At 40.2% G+C, this 17,306-nt stretch overlaps 1 pseudogene; it reads right to left on the bottom strand.

Moving 5' to 3' along the window:
- Nucleotides 1-7,942: 7,942 nt before the first annotated feature.
- LOC102975045 (39S ribosomal protein L45, mitochondrial-like) lies at nucleotides 7,943-17,068 on the bottom strand (annotated as a pseudogene).
- Nucleotides 17,069-17,306: the final 238 nt, after the last annotated feature.

The following is a 17,306-nucleotide window of genomic DNA, read 5'->3' as shown; positions in this document are numbered from 1 at the left end:
ATGTTCATTGCAGCACTATTTACAATAGCCAGGTCATGGAAGCAACCTAAATGCCCATCAACAGACGAATGAATAAAGAAGATGTGGTACATATATACAATGGAATATTACTCAGCCATAAAAAGGAAGAAATTGGGTCATTTGTGGAGACATGGACGGATCTAGAGACTGTCATCAGAGTGAAGTAAGTCAGAAAGAGAAAAACAAATATCATATATTAACGCATATATGTGGAACCTAGAAAAATGGTACAGATGAACCAGTTTGCAGGGCAGAAATTGAGACACTGATGTAGAGAACAAACTTATGGACACCAAGCGGGGAAAGCGGCGGTGGGTGGGGGTAGTGGGATGAATTGGGAGATTGGGATTGACATGTATACACTGATGTGTATAAAATGGATGACTAATAAGAACCTGCTCTATAAAAAAAAAAAAGAAAAGAAAAATAAATAAATAAGAAAGAAAGAAAAACTTTTTTTAAAGTATGTAGGTAAATAGTCACACCATGACAGACATTTGTAGCTTGTAAATATACCTTAGTCCACAAATTATAGAGTGAAAGAATTATTACTTTTAAATTTTTCTTAATTCCACTGGATGGTGGGTATATTATTTGAATCAACTCGGGTCCCCCAACCCATGATTTTGAGGTGTGTATCTGTGGGTACTGGGGTGAAGCTCCATAGTACTAAGGGTACAGAGATATCTGGTCCTTGATGCTGTCACCCATCCATTGTTGAGTGGTGTTTGGGCCCCAAAAGTCACCCTTAATTTCTTTTCATTCCTACCCGCAAAACCTCGTCATGTCCTCTCTCTCAGTCTCTAAACTATGTTTCCTCCCCTCTGTGATATGTGAGTATTATCCGGGGCTGGACAAGGGGAGGACAGGCAAGGCACAAGCCTCCTTCTCTGGATCTCTCTGGCTTTGAGGTACTGGCAACTCATATCACAACCAGGGGACTCTTCATCACACCTGGTGTGCTCTTACTTCCTTTGTATTCTTCCAAATCTCTGTCTACTGCATCTGGGCCTATGATATTGAATCTCACGACTCAAGGTTTTTTCCCTTGTTTTCATGATCTGCTTCATCATTCTTCAGTGAGCAAATCAAGACAGACTGCTCAGCTGTCCAAAGGAAAAGAGGGTAGGAGTCACATGTAATAACTGGTGGGGAAAAGAGGTGAGGCATCCATTAATATTTATAACATTTTCCCACCCCAAATTTGTTAAGTGTGATTCCATATGCCCAAGAACTGGAGATACAGAGATGAATATGAGAAAGTGTTTGTCCTCTGGAAGTTCAGAGCCTACCAGGAATTGTAGAATCAAACAAACCATCAACATAATAAGTAATTTTGGAGAAATGAACTTTCCAGAAGACTGAAAAACTGGATAAAATATATATATATTACTCATGGATACATGGACATTAACTCTGCTTTCTCCCTGCTGTTCTGTTCAAGGATCAGGAATGTTATAGACATTCCTTGAAACTAAAGCATATGGATTGCCAGACTAAGTCTTGTCCTAAACAGTCCAAAAATCGCTGAGTTCCCATCACATGCTTGGTCAATTATTGGTGTAGCAGTAATTGAAGTTTCTGCATTTGATAAGACTCTATCATGAATGGTGTCACCAGCAGTTCTCAAACTTGGTGATTTACAGTCTTGTTGGCCTGGAATAAGCATGTTCTAGATGAGGTGCATCCTGACATTTGTTGAGGAGCAGGGATTCTGAATAATCACTTCAGGATATACACTCCACTCCCAAAATCTTCAAACAGTAGTTCACTTACAAAAGAATAGAGCTGGGAAGGCAACCTGAAGATCTCTGCTGAATTTATTAATAATGAAACTATCACCAATACATATAGGCAATGTTCCTCAGTCTACTGGTAGGGAAGTACCTTAACTCATACCTAGCTCCCTGTGAGGTCCACTTCTTTTAGGAGTTCATTTCTAAACTTGACACAAAAGGAAAAGTTGCTGATATACATTTTCCTTTCTCTCAGGAAAATTATTAAGGACTAATATTATTATGACAGGTTTGGAAGATTTCAACATACTCCAGGCTGTAGCAATTTGACACGAAACCTCAGAAGTGCACAAGTGGAGATTTGGTTACATTTTCAGATAGAAAACTTCTATTACCCAGGCAATCTTTAGGATTAAGTGCCGTATAGTCAGCTATTTATATACATAGATAAAATCTGCTCTCAGTCATAAAATGACAGCGGCAGCTTATCACCCACATAATCCCACCGTATCAGTGAGCTAGAAGTCTGAGAAACTTCTGACCTTCAGACCAAAATATCTGAACATAAACTCTAAGGAGACAGTACCTTAGATTTAGAGTTCCGGTTTGATTTAACCTTAATTATTTTTATAAAAGAAAATCGATCTTTTTCCCCCCAAAGAGCTTCACTAGCTATCTTGCTAACTAAGAAATCTTACTGACAGTTATAGAACAACCAATGGGAGAGTAGCCGTGAAGGAACTGACACAATTGAATCCCTGTTATCTTTGCTGACAAACAAAATTCTAGAAAGGATGCCCTTGCCTTTGAATGGTTACAGTTAATCTGCAAGCCTCCAGGGTGGAGGAACTGAAAGGTATTTGCAACTATTGCAAAGAAACAGAAAATATCTGGCTGTCCCCTTATTCCCCCTCTGGCTCACTCTGTACATTTTCACTACCTAAGCAAAAGTGATATTCTGAATATTGAGAGGCTTTATCTCATAGGGATGAGTTAAAACTTTCTGATACTGTTATGAAAATATCTATTATTGAATTGTCATAAGTTTGAAATAAATAGGATCAGCCTAAAAGTACTGTTCTGTTTTCTGAGTTGGTCCCTAGCATTCTCATCAGCAAAAAGCTTAGTGGGGGTACTTGGATTTTATCCACATACATAAACAGATTTTTAAATATAGAACACAAAAGGAATCAGAGTCCTAAAAAAATGTCTGTGGTCATCAAACCATTGAGGCATCTGCTTATTAGTAAAAGTGCCATACGCAGCTGGAAACATTCTCTGGAAGTCAACCCCAGGATAATGGAAAGATAAAAGCAAATGATAGGTAGCAGAAGCTTTCGAAGAAATATAAAAGTTAGAGAATTTTTTTTAATGTGAAATATTAGTGGAATAAACTCAGCATCAACCTTTGACAGTAAAAACTCTTAGCAAAGTATAAAGACACAGGGAATTCCTTTACGTGGCAAAGGTACCCGTCTACTAAACACCTACTGCAAACCGAATGGTAATATGTAGAGGAATTCTTTTTGAGTCAGTAAGAAGGTAAGAAGCCTGCTATCATGCTTAACAAATTCAAATGGAAGGTGCTGGGTAGTGCAGAAAGAAGAAAGGAAGGGAAAGAGGGAAAGAAGATTGGGTAAAAAGAAGAAAGCAAGAGAGAGAAAGACAGACCAAGGGAAGGAGGAAGGAAAGAAGGAAAGAAAGAATACAAGGATTGGAGGAAAATAACAGCATTATTTTTTGCAAACAGTGTGTAATTTTCTATGCAGAAAATTCAGGAGACTGCGGGACAAAAATTAGAGACAAAGAGCAAGTTCAGAATGTTTGCTGAACATAAAATCAATACCAAAAAGTCAGTTACATTCCTGCATACAAATCACAAGCAATTAGAAAATGCAATTTTTTAAAGATACCATTTAAATGACAAAGTTATCTATAAGATACTTAGAAATAAATCTAGCAAAAGACGTCAGAATTTTATTGAGAAAAGTACAAAATTCTAAGAAAGGACTTAAAATTTAAGTATTTATGTATGGTAAGAATCAATATCTTAAAGATGTCACGTATTACCAGATTAATCTATAAATTAAATGTAATTTCAGACAAAATCTAACAGGCTTTTTCATGCAACTTGACAAGGTGCTTCTAAAATTTATATGGAGGCAACCAGACAATTATAAGCAAAAAGACAATTCTGAGGGAAAAGGACAATGTAAGTGACTTACTATATCATATATAAAGATGTTATGCAGGGATAGTAATTAAGAAATTATAGTATTTGCCAAGAACAGACAATCAGAAGAGTAGAATAAAATAGAGAGCCCAGAAACTAATTATTGCTTAAATGGACCTAAATTTACATAATATAACAGAGATGAAGTCATGAATCAAGGGGGAGGTGAATGGACTTTTCAATAAATGATGCTGGAACAGCAAGTTAACCAGGTGGACACTAAGTGCTCAACAATGTCCAATTTTCCTCTCCTACTATACAGACTGAAGTCAAAACTTCCACACTACCTTGCTGCTGGTCAGGCCACATGACAGGCTATGACAACGACCTATGTGCAGAAATGATATGAGCAGGAGTGGGAGCTCCCTTCACTCCCTACAACGCTAACAGAGGAAGCTGTATATTCTGAAAAACATGGCAGAGCTACTTCCGCCTGGGTCTTTGAGAGACCTGTGGAGCAAAGAACCAACTGTGCTCACCCCACCCCAGAATGCCCACCAATGTTGCACACTTATAAGAAAGCAACAAATCTTTGTTGTGTTAAGCCATTAAGATTTAGAGCTTAGTTTGTTACAGCAACATAACTAGCTTATCCTGATAGTGCAGTTATCCTATGTGCCAACTAAAGAACATCACGCGCCATCCAGCTCTACAAGGATTAGGTCATTAGCCATCGCAGTATCTGACTTTAACACACCCGAAAGGAGTTCAGGTGGAGATCAGGACTGAGGCCTTCTATGCTCTGGGAAAAACTGGCAAAACAAGCCTTCAGATAGTTAGATATTTTCAGGAGAAAATTTTACGAACCTAATTTCTTGCATCTTCTCATACCCCAAAAAAGCACTAAAATCATTAATGGAGACATCTACTCCTCATGAGTAGCAGCAACCCTCTACCAAGATGCGTGCTGGATTGCACGTACCCCTTCACCAGAATCATATGTATGCTGACCTTTGCCCCTACCTTTTTGGAGCGGTTCCTCAGAGCTATCTGAGAGGCTGTCTCCCAGGCTAAGTCCACAGTAAGTCCCCAAATAAAGTTGAACTCACAGTTCTCTCATTGTGCAGTTATTTTCAGTCGACGTATGGAAAAAAATAAATAAAACTAGATCTCTACCTCAGGCCACAAGTGGATTTTAATTTAATTTAGACCTAAATATGAAAAAGAAAAACTTTAAAAATTTTTAGGAGAAAATATAAAAGGATACCCTTCTGACCATAGGGCATAGAAGGGTTCTTAAATAAAATACAACAAAACTCAAACCATAAAAAAAAAATTGATAAATTTGAGTACGTTAAAATTTTAAAACTTCGCTACAACAAAAGACACTATTAACAGAGTAAAGAAACAAATTCAATTTGGAGAAGCTATTTGCGACCACATAACCAAAAAAGATTAGTATCTTGTTTACATAGAAATCTATAAAATGATAATATATCACACCCTGAATAAAGAATAGAAATAAATATTCATATTCTAATAAATATAATTTAAAAGTACACACATATATAAATTATGTATAGTATATATTATAATAAAAAGAAATATAATACAATAATATTTAACTAAATAAAGTAGATGCAGGGGCTTCCCTGTTGGAGCAGTGGTTGAGAGTCCGCCTGCTGATGCAGGGGACGCAGTTTCGTGCCCCAGTCCGGGAAGATCCCACATGCCGAGGAGCGGCTGGGCCCGTGAGCCATGGCCGCTGAGCCTGAGCATCCGGAGCCTGTGCTCTGCAACAGGAGAGGCCACAACAGTGAGAGGCCAGCTTACCGCAAAAAAAAAAAAAAAAAAAAAAAGTAGATGCAGATGCTTGTGATCAGAGAAACAACTTAATAGCTCTGACTTGTGGCCTGAGAATCTGCTCTGCCCTTTAGTGCTTCTCAGTGCTGGAGATCTAGGTACCAATTTTTTTCAGGTCTGGTCCTTTATGTTTCTCTTAGGAATTTTTTCCCCTAATGAGATTATAAACTGTCAAGGATGGGGTTGAATTCTGCAACCCACATGCCTATTCTGCCTGCAGGTGTTTTTGGCTTACCTGGCATGATGCTTTTTCAAAGATTTAATTTGAATATCTCTAAGTAAAGCTGTGAGTCTCCTCCATTCACAATAGGCCCCACTATTCTCTAGAGTCTTATTTTCAGCACAAGTCCACATATTTCTTAGCTTCCTGATCTCTATATGCATTAGAGTTATGACTTCTGCCTATGGGCAGTGATTACCTTCATTTTTTTAATGGATAAATCTATAAAGTCACTAATGGCCAGACAGTGTGCTATTTGCTGGAGCAATGCAAATAAAACACAGTCCCTGCCTTTGTTGGAGCTCAAAGCCTATTAGAGACAGACATAAGTAAATAAATTGTAACACTAGTGAGTGCAATTAGAGCTATACACAAGGTAGCTCCAATAGCTAGGAGAGACTGAAAAGCAAAGGTAGGAGGGTGGAGGGGTGAGTAGAGGCTGTGTATAAAGGCTCCTTAGAGGAGATGATACCAGAACTACATTTTGAAAAATAAATTCCCAGGCAATCAAAAGGGAAATGAGCATTCCTGGCAGAGGGAACCTCATATCTAAAATCACAGGTAATCTGTATGGGGAGCACATCAAGTATGAGAAAGTAATGGGAGATGAGGCAGCAGCTCAATTATAAAGGGCCTTATACGACTTCAGTTAAAACTGTGGCTCTACTGCTTGTTAAATGGGTGACATTAGACAATTTGTTTAACCTTTGTGTGTCTCAGTCTCCTCAAGAATCAAGTACAGATAATATTTTCTTCCAGTGTTCCAATGAGGGTTTAATGTGATAATGTTTGGTTAAATTCTTAGCATAGCACCTAGTACAATGAGATGCTATCAGGAAATGTTAGTTTAATCTGACGCATAGGGCAGTTCTCCAGGCCTTCTGGTCACTTTGATGGCCTTTCTATGGGGGCCCATTACAGCATTTCTTCTTAATGTTTACCTGTAGTCTCTAATTTTTCAATGATAAACACATATGACTTTCATAATAGAATTAAATAAAGCCTTTTTTATAATGATGACTTTTTGGTAGGCATAGACAAGCTTATTTTAAAATTTATATAGAAAGGCAAAGAACTTAAAGTTGGTAAAACAATTTTGGAAAATAACTATAAAGTTGGAAGAATCACTCTATTTAGGCTAGAATGTCAAGGCTTACTCCACAGCTACAGTTATTAAGAGAGTGTGGGGCTTCCCTGGTGGCGCAGTGGTGGAGAGTCCGCCTGCCGATGCAGGGGACGCGGGTTCGTGCCCCGGTCCGGGAAGATCCCACATGCTGCGGAGCAGCTGGGCCCGTGAGCCATGGCCACTGAGCCTGCGCGTCCGGAGCCTGTGCCCCGCAACGGGAGAGGCCACGACAGTGAGAGGCCCGCGTACCGCAAAAAAAACAAACAAACACAAAAAAACAAAAAAACAAACAAAAAAAAAGAGAGTGTGATATCTGGCAGAGGGCTAGACACATAGATCAATGGGACAGAACCGAAAACCCAGAAACAGACCTACAGCGAGAGAAAGAGAGAGAGAGATTGACTGATTAATTTTTTAAATTGGTTCACATAGTTGTGAGGGGCTAGAAAATTCAAAATCTTGCAGAGCAGGCCAAGCCAGGCTGGAGAACCAGTGAAGAGTTGATTTTGCAGTCTTGAATCCGAAAGCAGTAAATCTAAAGGCAGAATTCCTTCTTCCCTGGGGAAATCTCAGACTTTTCTCTTAAGACTTTCAACTGATTGAATGAAGCCCATCCACATTATGGAGGGAAATCTGCTTTACTCAAAGTCTACTGTGTAAATGTTAATCGCATCTAGAAAAATACCTTCACAGCAATATCAGACTGGTGTTTGGTGGAGGGAGGGGGAGTGGGGTTTGTTTTTTGTTTTGTTTTTTGAGGGATAAATGATTTCTTTGGATTTACATTCCCCTATGAAATACAAATGATGATTCAGTGAGTCAATGTATGAGAAAAGACCCTCTTAACGACACCATCTTTTATAAACACGAATTATTTTTCCCAAGTCTGGATTTCCTGGAAGTCACATCACTCACAATGAAGCTTATCTTTCATTTCTGCCATTTTAAAGGCAGGCCTGCATCTAGCCTGAACCAGGAGAAATACAGAACCCACAATTTGTCCAACACCCTGACAGTGTTTTATTTCAAACTCCGATCCCTGCTCTGTGATTAGAAAGAAAATTCTGCCAGTTTGCTCCTGACAGCCTCTGCTGTGGGAAAAACTGGTATCAGATGTTCTCTGAAACATACTGCCTTTCATCTAGACTCAGAAGCTAGATGTGCAATTAGTAGAAGGAGGAAGAGGTGGTGGTAGAGGAGGGGGAGGAAGAGGACAAGGAGGAAGGGAAGGGGGAGGAGGAGGAGGAGGTGCATGGCTGTGCGTACCAGCCACCCACCTGAGCCCAGCCATCAGCCATGGTTGTTAAGGATGAGACTGCTAAAAAGACCTAAGCAGGATGGGAGAAAACCAAGGTAGTTCTTTCTACAGCATCATGGAGATGGATGACTTCACAGCTCCCCGATTCATAGACTTCTCCGCTTCCAGCCACCTCACCCGTGCTTCATCTCAGGAGTCATTTTTGCCATCAGGTTAGCTGAGGCTTATGGGCTTCTCCTTGTGGTTCTTCCCACAGTTTCAGCTGGGGACCAGGGATCATTACTGTCTTAAGGTTGGGCTGCTTAGGAAGTATCCATGGGGGTGCTGTTGCATAATCCAGCTCCCAAAGGGATTTATCAGGTGCTTTTCAAATACAACATACTCCAGGACATCATTGGCCACATCTTCCTGTCCATACATCAAACAGCCAAACTGGTCATAGACAGTCAGAGTCTGCTGGATGTGCATGAGGACAGTGACCTGGCCATACATGTTGCCCAGCTTCACAGACTTCAGCAGTGAATCTGAACCACTGGAGTGGCTCTAAAGATTCTACAAAGTTCTGGCAGATGGGCTTATGTTTGATGTCCCAGACCACATCTAGAAAACAGTGACTAGTCACCAAGGTGTGAAGCCAGTCGTGATCTAAGTTGTTTAGATAAATGTGAGTGTCAGTGAAGATATCCTTAGCTTTTTCAGGGAAGTCCTTCGTTTTAAAATTAGCATCATATTCTTTCATCTTCCGAATGGACAATTGTGAGGCAACATTCTTCTTCCATTGCTCAGTGCTCTGTGTCTGGCTTCCTTTGAAAGAAATGACATGAGAGCATCACCCTCAGGAGGAACACAGGCATCGAAGACAACAGCTGTACAGGTCAGATGTGTGAGATGCTACAAACGTTCCAGAGGCATGACCAGTCCCACTTTCTGGGCATTCTATAAACTCCTTTTCTGATTCATATTTGGGTTCACAAGTAGGGGGTATGAAACGTTTTTTAGTTCTCACTAGAACTAGAGCTATGTACTGAGTCACCAGGACTGGCTGCAGAGACCACCATTCTAATGGTCTGGATAAGCAAGACAACCTCCCCCGGCATGGGGGCTGCCATTTTTTTCATGCAAGGGCCTCTGGAATGGGAACTAAGTGTGAAGAGCCTGAGACAGGTGAGAAGCCACATAGGGTGGAGCTAGCTCCATATGGAATCCAACTGCGTACCATAACCTAGTCAAACTGACACATAAAATTAAACATGACAGTAGCTTTTCTTGATAGCCAAAAAATAGAAATGGATTAGTGACTAAACAAACTTGTACATAAATACCATGGAATACCACTCAGCAATCAAAAAAAAAAAAAAGAGAAAACCATTGTTGCAGGCAACAACTTGGATGGACCTCAAAGGCATGCTAAGTAAAATAAGCCAGCCTCAAAAGGTACTGTATGATTCCATTTTGTTATTTAATTTTAAAATAACAAAATTATGCAGATGGAGAACAGATTGGGTTTAGGAATGGGGACAGGGGATAGGTATGGCTATAAAGGGATTGTAGGCAAGACTGATGGAACAGTTCTATATCCTGACTGTGGTGGTGACTATACAAATCTACAAATGTGATGAAATTGCATAGAACTATACACACACACACACACACACACACACACACACACACACAATTGGTAAAATCTGTGTAACCTCAGTAGATTCTACAAATGCCATTTGCCTGGTTGTAATATTATACTATGGTTGCCCTTAAGGAACTGGGTGAAGGATACATGAGACCTCTTTCTATATTATTTTTGCAAATTCCTGTGAATCTACAATTATTTCAAATTAGAAGTTTTAAAAAGTGCAGGGGTTTAATTTGGTTAGGTTGTACCCAACCAAATTAATTATTCACAACTATCTGTGACCTGCTCAACTGTACATCAACTATATTATGTAGACTTTCTATTGGTAATTTTGTGCTCCATTTTTAAAATCCATGAGCCTCTGAATGTTTCTCCAAAACCTGTAAAAGATTAATCATGGTCAGTCCTATTGGCAGACACCAAAAGAAGCTTGTAACCATCGATCTCTGTTACACAATTTATTTATTTATGGATGCTTCTCTTCTTTTACCCATAATTTCCTACTCGTGGAGGGAAGGAGGCAGGGAGTTTTCTTTGGCTGACTTGGTGTTTGGCAGCCACTTCATAGTGAAACTGGTCTGTGCTAGGCAACTGAGATGCAAACCAGCAGGTACAGAGAGAGAACGACAGGTCTGGAAGACAAAGATTCCTGTCCAGATCTACACCTTGCACACAACGAAACCGCAGAAATGACTACTAATATAGTGCAAGGTGGGGAGGAGCATAGTTTTTCCATCAGTAAAACTTTGATGCCAAGGGGGCCATGTGCCCAACGCAGAAGGCAGAGGGATGGTGATAAAAGAAGCCATCTAAAATTAAATTGTGATTAAGCACCAGGATCGAATTACAAGATAAATTTTAAACGGTAATAAAAGTTTGCAAAGTCCTAGGTGAGTTTTCTGAAAATGTAAATTGATATGCATTTACGTATCTTACATGTATCTATATGATTCCCCAATCAGATTGTAAGTTCCTCAAAAGCTGGATCCTAGAGTGGCTGGTCTAGTTTGCTGCAAGTACTAGCATTCAGTAAATTACAGAAGGCTACTCACACATGCTCAGTACCTAGTCTTGGCGTTCTTTTGCACATGCAAAATCATTCTGTTTAATCCTCACAACTATGCCATTAGCACATCTTATTGCCTGCATTTTGCAGACATGGAAAAGCACTCAGAAAGTTTTAGTGACATGCTCAGGGATTTATATAGGCAATAAGTGGGAGGACTAACAGTCAAATATAGGTCTGTGTGTCTGGCCCTAAGACCGTGTTCTCTCAATAGCAATCAATAGTTCATGATTATAGTTGTAATGACACAAAAAGTTCCTTAAGTTGCTTTCTGAATCAAGCAATAGTAAGTTATGCTCTATATCACTTTAGTGTTAATTGAAATTGGGAAGTCTGGATATAGTAACTCTTTATAGAGAATATAATTCATCTGTAGTACTTCCCAACATAAAAAATGATATTAGTTAGAGGGAGAGAAGGGAAAGGAAAAAAACTGAAAAGAGGAAAGAAAGGAAAGTTGACTCTGTGCTGGCTTTAGAAAGGAGCTTTATCCAAGTTTCAGAGCACTGTGAGGTTATTGCAAATTCTGAATTATAGCAGTTTCCAATTACAAAAATATTTTGGTGACATCTTAAATCTTGCAGGTAGTATTAGGAACTTGTGTTGAAGGACAACACAGATTGTTTGTGACAGCAATAGAAGGTACAAGCCTTGCCCCATGCAAAATTTTTACTTCTACCAAGTAATTCCAGAGGCATTTTTTTAATTAAGGGGTAATATAAAACAAAACAAAAATATCTGATACAGCCTCTCAAATAGAGCACAGGACTAGAGCTGAAGTCTAATGTAAAATATGGAGTGAACTGCATTAGCTGCTGAAAATGTAGAACTTTACCTGAGTCCTGTACTCCTGGAACACAGGGATGATCAATACATCCTTTCATATTTCAGAAAACAGCTTATTGCAAAGAATCACCCTTTCACATGTAACTTATAGATAAGATGTTACAGAAAAACCCGAAGAAACCTTTGGCCAACCCAATAAAACCCACGGATGACCCCACTCTTTATCTATGACAAGGCCAGACACAGACCCTTGAAATTTCCATTCTTTGTCTTATAAAATATTGGTTGAACTGTTTGTCCCCACTGAACAATCTGGACACTAATGTGACTTGACCAAACTTTCATCAGGCTTCTCTCCTTCCCCCAGGACCCTGAACTGTGGCCCACCCTTGAGCTTAAGCAAGCACTGGGACACAGAACAAAACCCCTTAACAGCCTCTCCTGAGAATCAGCTGACCACAGAAAAAAAAGACATTTTCTGCTGAACTGACCAATCAATCCCCTCCTCCCCCCACTCAGATCTTTCTAGCCTTGTTTAGCCCTCCCTTTAAAAAAAACCCCTTTCTGCCTGGCCTTGGCAACATTTGTAGATATTACTATGGTCAGAGTCTTCTGTTGCAGTAGTTCCTTTCCTCTTACTGTAATAGTCGCCCCAACCCCCTCTCAACTGCAATAGTCTTTTCAAATAAAGTCCCTCCTTACCTAAGTCTGGATTTGTTTTTTATTTGATACTGCCTAAAGATGGAGTTTCTAATATTTTTGGAAGTATTTTTCTCCTCTGTCAAAGTTTGCTTTTATTTATGATTCCTCTTTTATGGATTTTAAGTATTCTTGCCTGGTTCAGAAGTCACAAAGGCACAGGGATCTAACCCTCTAAGGGTATTAACAAGCTTCCCACATACCTCTTAGGTTAAAATGGAAATGAATAGGTAGGAGGGCTGCTTCCATATGCAAACACCTCCAGAAAATCAGTTCTATTCTAATATCTTGCTGGCTGCAGAATTACAGCTTCTGGGCCATTTAATTCACTTCCAGCTAATGCCTGAGGTGCCAATGTATAACAAAGAAAAAAGAAAAAGTAGATCAAACTAAAATATTACCTTAGCTCACAGCAAGTTAAAAGCCTGGCCAACTCCAAGTTTCACAGAACATCTTTGTCATCTTATCCCTGAACTGACCCAAATAAAAAGTTTGCTAGTGTTTACAAACTATCAACTTTGCACCTTGTAAATATTTATGTTATCACAAAAGGTTCAATGGCATTATTCTCAAAAACAAAAGTGAGGATACCGTAGACTGGCAAAGGGTATTTTTGGCTAGTGCATTTAATAATAGGTAAAGTCATAAGTAAGTTAAAAATTGTAGATCACATTTAATTATGCATATTTAATGAATTACTTACTGAAATCATAGCTAACTTTAAACATCCAGAGTATGTAGTATCTATAGTCATAGGGTGCTTTTGCTGATTCTTGCTCAGAAGTTTCTGGTACACACTGTCATGGTCACCAGGAAGCAGTGTGCTGCGAAATGTTTAAAAACTGGCTCTGGGGGAGAGGGTAGGCCCTGATGGGTTGCACATGCCAATTTCCACGGTGTAAATACTCCCACCATGGCTCATTTGAAGCTATCAATGTGACTGCACTTGGGGTTGAGAAAGAGATGCTCAGCAACACACCATAAAGATACAACAGAAGTAAATAACCTCAAGAGAGCATAATAATAAAATGAAGTAAGATAATTAGGAAGTGATGAGTTTTGAGTATATATAATTTTGGGTTTTAATATAACTTATTTAACTGTAAGTTTGTGTAATTTAACTTTTAATAATGGCTGTGTGAAACAACAGGCTTGCAAAATCCCTGGAAATTTAACAGTCAGTTTCTGTATGCTGGCACAAACTGGTACCAGTGTCCACTAGTGAGTCCAGGATCCATCCTTCACTTTGGCTACAACCGCTAGAGGACTAGTAACATTATTTAAGACAGGAATGATTTGGCTCACAGAAGCTTAAAGGATTTTACTGGCCAAAAGGCATATACTACCTGTGGTGGGTTGAACTGTGGCTCCCAAAACATATGTCCTACTGGGTCCTGTGAATGTGAGCTTATTTGGAAAAAGGTCTTTGTTGATGGAATTAAGTATCTCAAGATGCGATCATCCTGGATTATCTGGGTGGGCCCTAAATCCAATGACCCATGTCCAGATGAGAGCAGACAGACAGAAGAAGAGAACAAACAGAGACACAGGGAGGACGTCCACGTACAAAAGGAAGCAGAGACTGGAGTGATCCATTTATAAGCCAAGGAATGCCAAGCACTGCCAGCAGCCACCAGAAGCTAGGAGAAGGCATGGAACAATTCTCCCTCCTAGCCTCCAGAAGGAACCAACCCTGCTGACATCTTGATTTTGGCTGGCTAGCCTCCAGAACTGTGAGAAAATTAATTTCTGTTTTTTTAAGCCACCAAGTGTGTGGCAATTTATTATGACAGCCTTAGGAAACTCATACACTACCCCATGACAATTAGTCTTGGTCAAACTGGGCTCAGAGAAAGAGGCTTTGGAGACTTTAAAAGCTATAAATTAATAACTTGGAAAATTATGCAGCACTGTAATCATGTACAGTCATAGTGGAGGAGACAGGTGCAGTTTCAAGGGAAAGACAGCTTACTGGTGGTATTCTTCTCTGCCATAAAACATCATCTCAATACTCCTTATAGATCAGGCATGGCTAGACTCCCTGGTGACCCAGACATAACCTCAAACGTACCAACAACCAAAGCTTATTTACCAGGTGGGGGGAACAGATGTTCTTAAATTTCTCAGCGATAGCCTTCTTTTTTACCTCCAGAGGTTCTGCTCCTGTTTTACAGAATATTCTAGTTCTATTAACTGGGAAACAAAAGGGTAAAGGAAAAAAAAAACTGTGATATGTAAACATCCAAGAGACCTTGAAAAGAGTAGGAGATTTGAAATTTTACCTTTGATTATGATTATTAACCTGACTACATAATTTGTGGGGCCCAGTGCAGAATCTCAAGATAGTTCCAGCAGAGCATTAAACCAAGTGAGAGCCCTTCTACACAGGGCTTTGTGAGACTGTATAACTCACATGCCCATGAATCCAGCCCTATTAATGGGATATCAGACCTAGCTACTACAGATTAGAAATTGTGACACTTGCGCCTAATATACTATTCTCAAATTTTTTTTCATCATTCTTACTTCCATTTAGAAATGACTGGCCATATATCTGTTGCAAATAAATGCTGATATGCACTGAATTTTTTTACATAAATGTTCATAGAAGCTTTATTCACAATCACCAGAAAAATGGAAAAAACCCCTATCTTTCATCTGGTGAATGTAAAACAAACCGGTATATCCATACCATGGAACACCACCAAAAAGCAACAACATGGATGAATCTCCAAGACTTCATGCCCAGGGAAAGAAGCCAGCCTCCAGAGGTCATATCATGCATGACTACATTTATGTGACACCTTAGAAAAGGCAAATCCACAGGGATGGAAAACAGATCACCGTTTGCCAGAGGCTGGGGTGGTGTGAGGAGGGCTTGACTACAAAGGGGAAGCATGAGAGAATATTTAGGAGTAAGGGAACTCCTCTGTGTTCTGACTGGTGATGGTTACATAAAACCATACATGTATCAAACCCTTAGAACTTGTACATCCAAAAAATTTTTAATTTTTAATTTTATGGTATATTAACTTGGAATTTTTCAAATGAAAATAAAATTTGGCTATATAGCCAAATAAATTTCTCTTAAAAAGTACTTTAAATTTTCCATCTGAGTTTCTGCCAAAGAGGCTGCTATGGGGGGCTCTGCCACATCAGCCCTGATATTCTGTGGGAGTGTTTTCCATCTGTAAAACAAGATCAGCCCAGAGCAGTGATTGTTCATTCATCTTTCTCCCCAGTTTCATCCCTGGGCACTTCTTTGTGAGGTAGGGGCACATTTGAAGAGAAAGAATGTTCAGCCTCCACTGGGCTCCAGACCCACAGCTCTGCATCAATCAGAGCAGTTGTGCTTTGGTTTATTTCATATATTGTCTGCAGAACTTTCATTTAGAATAGTTGGTCCCAAGCCACATGGTTAGGTACCTGAGGAGTTTAAACAATCCCACATTCCAGGGCCTAGTGGTAGGGCCAACTCGATTGTCCCTTGGGCAAGTGCCCCCGTAGAGCTTGTTGGTTAGCCAGACTGAAGCACTGGTTTAAATGGTCGATGATTCTAAACAAGATGTTTGAGGAATGCTCCTTGCTTCACAACCTTTGGATATACAATGGGATTCTGAAAAGGCTGCTAACTCTAGGCTTCCCCTGACATACCGTCTCAAAGGAACTTAAATTTCCCCCTCCCCCCACAGGATGGATGATTTTGGGGAACATCACTTTGCAAACAATAAAGGGCTGTGCCTAGAAGGGGGAAATGCTGTTATGAGGATGAAGGCACGGACCAAGGACCAGCAGGGCCTGAGAGTAGCATTAATACTAAGAGCCGCCCTTTACTCTAAGCAAGTACCCTGTGCCAGTCACACTGCTAGCAATCCTTTAATCCTCACAACAACTCTGGGAGAGAAGGGCTGTCACTGTGGAGACTGATAAGGAAACTGAACCTCTGAGAAGCTACAGGTCACGTGATGACAGCACCAGGTTTCAGCCCACACCTCCAAACTTCCAAGCCAAGGGGAAACCTTGAGGCCTGACATCAAGCCTGCTCTCTCAGCACTCACCGCCAGAGAAAGGGACTAATGCCACCTTTCATCAAAGGCTGCTGGGAAGTCACCACAGGCACCTTGAGACCCTGCCATCTGGAACAGCACTCAAAAATTATTTTTAAATTTTATGTAATGAAATGCTTTCTTCAAAAACTATCGTATGCTTAAGTCCAATCTATAAACCCAGAGTTGGGCTGCTATGGTTGAAGGTCAGGGGAAGGGTGGCCTGAGGCTCCCAGGGCTCCCAGAGCACCACTTGATGATCACTTAACTAGCAAATTGGCACTTACTGTGAGAGGTACGGGAGCCATGATGCCTAAGGCTCTGGCTCTGCGTTCCAAAGAATGAAGTGGGATTCTGGCTGACTTGCTCCTGAGAAGTGGGACTGGGGGAGGGCTGTAGGACTCCAGGCCTGCCACTTGCACTGAGCACTGCTGGCAGGTCCATCTGAATGGGCACCACCTGCCTCACCTCCTCCCTGGCCTGGCCCCAGTGGTCATGCCCTGGCACTCACAGGGTAGGAAACTTATTTTCACCATCTTATATTTAGGGAGTTTTATTCTTCGAAGTTACGGATTATAAGGTTAAAAACTGCAGTCACCCTCCCTTTTTTCTTGGCTTTATAAGAGCCATCATCTGATTTTCTGTATCAACTAAAGTAGAATGTTCAAGTTCAGATCTTGGT

Source organism: Physeter macrocephalus, chromosome 20, assembly GCF_002837175.3.
Source record: "Physeter macrocephalus isolate SW-GA chromosome 20, ASM283717v5, whole genome shotgun sequence".
Lineage (NCBI taxonomy): Eukaryota > Metazoa > Chordata > Mammalia > Artiodactyla > Physeteridae > Physeter > Physeter macrocephalus.
Note: the sequence above shows the minus strand (reverse complement) of the source record. Positions and strands in the feature narration are given on the sequence as shown.